We start from the raw sequence: 4,221 nt of genomic DNA, 5'->3' as shown, positions 1-4,221 counted from the left end.
CATTGACTCGTCTTCATTCTGAGAATGCCCCTGTTCTAGAAAGTGACATGTGACTGGTATTCCAAATTTAATAGATGCAATGACAAACATAGAAAGTAGCAATTTGTCCCTATTTTGTCCTCTACAGCTGTATTAATAGAATTTAAATGTTTTGTCATTTTTACCAGCTTGCATCTGTAAGAAATGGTATAGGTGCCTGACTATTTTATTTGGACCATGACAGGCAGTGGCATCCTGCCAAACATAGTGCTGTTGTTCCTTGTTTCTGATGACACATACTCAAAAGTAGAATACTTCTGTTTGTAGTAATAAAGACTCAAATCTGACTACGGTGTAGCCAACACTTTCTGCAGATCGAAGTGTGCAATGATAATGGCATTGTCTGAGAGTGAAGTGAATTTAACAATGTGAGAAAGAGAGAGATTGCTACTTACCATAAAGACGACATTTTAAGTTGCAAACTGCACTACTGAGGCACGTACACATTAGCTTTCAGCCACATTTGTCAGAAAACGGAAACAAGACGTAAGCGCATCTCACGCACACATCAGCCATCTATGGCATCTCGGACCTGATAAATTATGTAAATAATCTTGCTTTTTGATAATAAATCCATGGGATGAACATTTGGGAACCAGGAACTACAGCCTCAGTATCACTAGGAAACAATTCCCTCTTATTTACAGTTCACTCTCCCGTAGAAAGAAATGGGCAGCTTCTTCTTCTTCATCATCATCATCATCATCATCATCATCATCTTCTTCTTCTTCTTCTTCTTCTTCTTCTTCTTCATTACGGCCTCTTTAGGACCACGGGTAGCCCGTCTGTGAACTGCATTTTCCTCTTCTTCTCCCAGAACCTCTTCATTCTTTCTCTTCTTCTCTCCCGCTCTTCTTCTGAGATCTTCAGTGTTCTTTTCTCCTTCGGCTCCACTGGTGTCACTCTTAATCTTTTCCTATATTCTTCTCTGTCGTTGATCTCCGGCATATTGGTTGGTGTGTATTTATTCCTCCAATTTTCCTTTCCTTCACCCTTGATCCCCAATTCCAACCAGTCCTTCCAAGTTCAACAACCTACTTGGTTCCTGCCTTTTCCCTTGTCCACCCTGTTGTTCACCACACGCTCTTTGTCCATACTCACCCTAATTACATGTTCAGCAAACTTTGCCCTTTTGAGTCTGATTTCCTCGAATACTGTTCTCACGTTCCGGTACAATTCTTCCCTAGATCTTCGCATCCACCTCTCTCCACCTCTTTTGGGACCTAGTATTTTTCTCTCTTTTTTTCTGTAGTTGTTCTGCCCCATTTCTTCCTAGTGTCATCGTCTCAGCAGCATATAATACTGCATTCCTCACCATTGCCATGTAGTGGCTTATTTTTGCCTCTATGGATATATTATTTTTATTGTACATCTCTCTCATCACACACAAAGCTGAAATTATCTTCTTTATCCTCTCTGTTATTCCCTCCTTGCTCCTGTTCCTTCCTGTTATAAATTATCCCAGGTATTTAAATTTGTCCACCATTTGTGCAGTGCCTTCCGGTGTTTCCCAGTCTGCAGTGGTATTTAATGTCTTGGTCTTGTTATAGGCGATCCTCAGTCCCATGTTTCTGGCTACCTTACTTAAGTTGTCGAGTTGTGTCTTTGCGTGTTCTTCCGTCTCACGTACCATGCTATGTCATCTGCAAAGGCTAGGCAGTCCACTTGAGCCCTGTTGTCCTTTTTGTCCCCCACATGGGTCTTTGATATTCCCATTTCCTCGTTTTTTTGCTCTCCACTGCCTGATTACTTCGTCCATTGCTATATTGAACAACAATGGTGACAATCCATCTCCCTGTTTAACACCAGTCTTGATCTCAATTCTTCTGACAGTGCTCTTCTGAATCTCACCCTTGCTGTTGTGTCTGTCAGAATTTCTTTTATGAGTTCTTGTGTAGTTCCATGTAGTCCTCTGTTCTTCAGGACCCTAACAGGAGTCTGTCTGTCGATGGAGTCATATGCCTTTGTGAAGTCCACAAAGGTTATTACTGTCTCTTTGTTTTTTAAGGCCCTATGTTCTATCAGTTGCTTCAGGATAAATATCTGTTCTATACATCCTCTTCTCATCATGAATCCCGCTTGGTAGTCGCCAGCTGTACTTTCTATCTGTTCTTCTACTGTTTTGAGCAAGAGTTTAGACAGCACCTTGTATCAGAAGTCTAGTAGCGATATTCCTCTGTAGTTGTTTGCATCTCTTGTCCCCCTTCTTATGTATTGGTACTACAGATGCATTCTTCCGTCCTTCTGGCAACTTCTTTGTCCTCCAAATCTGGTGGATTATGTTGGTCATGTTGTCTATTGCTTTGTTGCCTCCGCACATTATCATCTTGGCTGCTATACCATCTTCTCCACCTCCCTTATTATTCTTTAGATCGCTTATGGCATGTGCGACTTCATCCCTGGTTGGAGGGCGTGGCTCTCTCTCTCTCTTCTGTGTCAGTCCCCAATTCTAGCTCGTCTTCAGGTGATTCGCAGTTCAGCAGGTCGTGAAAGTAGTCTGCAAAAAATCCTACAGTTCTCCTTCACACTAACTACCAGCTCCCCTTTCTTATCTCTTATAAACAGTTCTCTACTCTTGTATCCAATCAGACTCTTTTGAATTTCCCAAATAAGTGTCTGCTGCTGTTTTTCCTGAAGTTGATCTAAATCTTGTCCAGTTCCTGCTTCATCATCTGGTCCGGGCTGCTTCCTTTCTTGCTCCTAAGAACACTTCCCATTTTTCTGGGTCCTTCTTGCTGCTCTGGTCTCTTCAGGCTTTCCTGCAAGTTTTTACCGCTTCCTCACATTCCTTGTTCCACCACCAGTGCTTCCATTTCTTTTCTTCCTTTCCCTATAGTTCAGCCTGTTTCGCCATCTTTTGCTTCATGTTGCCCCACTCAATGAAACCTACCATTCTCCCAGGAAAAACATCAGAACATGAATTGCAATTCTTTTCATTGGTGAAAGAGTTCTTACATGACTTACAATATTCTGAAGATTGCTGTTGCTGCTTAATTTGCGGTGATAGAAATAAGATTTTTATACAGGAGGAAAATGGTGAAGTAACAACTCTGGCAAACATCATAACTCACTTTTACCATTTTTCAACTTACGGTGTTAATACTTGGATACGTTGATATGTTGTTGCTTTTGATATAATTATGACTTTTACATTTAGGATGTCTTTGTTAAACTATGAGATATATCCTGTAGTAATTATGTGGCAGACTGTTCTGTTAGGTGTTGTAGTACACTTAAGAAATGTATCATAGGACTGTCTGTTACAGTAGAGGATTCTTGTTTTTAGACCTGTTATCATTGCATGGTTGGTGCTTATTGCAGATTGAAACAGCCATTATACATTTTTCGTAGTTCAAAATCACAAGGTTTTGCAAGTGATAGTGTTTGCCACTTTTATTTTTTGTACATGTACATTTCCTTCTGTGAAATTTGTTTTAGACTTATAGTGATATCTATGATTAGTAGATTTACAGTTCTTTTGTATTCTTGAAAAGATGAAATATTATTTTAATATTGTGTAAGCTACTTTTTTATGTCACATTACAGAAGAAAACTTGGTATAGTGTGGAAAAACTGTGAAATTCTATATTCTGTTAGTGTTCTCTACTTTTGTCAAAGGGGAAAGAAACGTCTCTCAGAAGTTGCATGGTATGCCTCTGTAGCCTGTAGGGGTTGTAACTGCTCAGTTCTTATAATGTGTCCTTTTATACTGAATAACTTGTAAGCTTGTAAGTCCTTCAGTAACTGAAACAAGTGGGGTGGAGGAAGGGGTTTGATGTATACAAGGATGGGCTACTTGCTCACTACTTCGTAGTCTGCTTAATGCTTTGTATATTTTTTACTTTTGATTTTGAAAGATTTTTTAAAATGGGGATAAAAAAAATTTGGAGCAGTTTTTATTGATGTTGAATAGTTCTTATGATGTAGAGAGAGTTTTATCTCATACGTACCATAAACCTTAGTTGTTCATTTTCAGAATTGAATTGTACGTCGCTATTTTAAAACAAATTACCAGATATTTTTTGTTAAAGTAGTTGCTCCGTGGTTGCAGTAGAATAGTATGGTGTGGCAAGTAAATCACTTTCACTAAAGTGGGTCTCCGATATTTTGAGATTATCCAAAAATGGATCCACACAATGCGTAAACCATGCTCTGTCACTAAAACACTCAGGCTGACAGTAC

This window comes from Schistocerca piceifrons, chromosome 1, assembly GCF_021461385.2.
Source record: "Schistocerca piceifrons isolate TAMUIC-IGC-003096 chromosome 1, iqSchPice1.1, whole genome shotgun sequence".
In the NCBI taxonomy this organism is placed as follows: Eukaryota; Metazoa; Arthropoda; class Insecta; order Orthoptera; family Acrididae; genus Schistocerca; species Schistocerca piceifrons.
The sequence above is the reverse complement of the archived record's forward strand: the minus strand, read 5'-3'. Positions refer to the sequence as shown.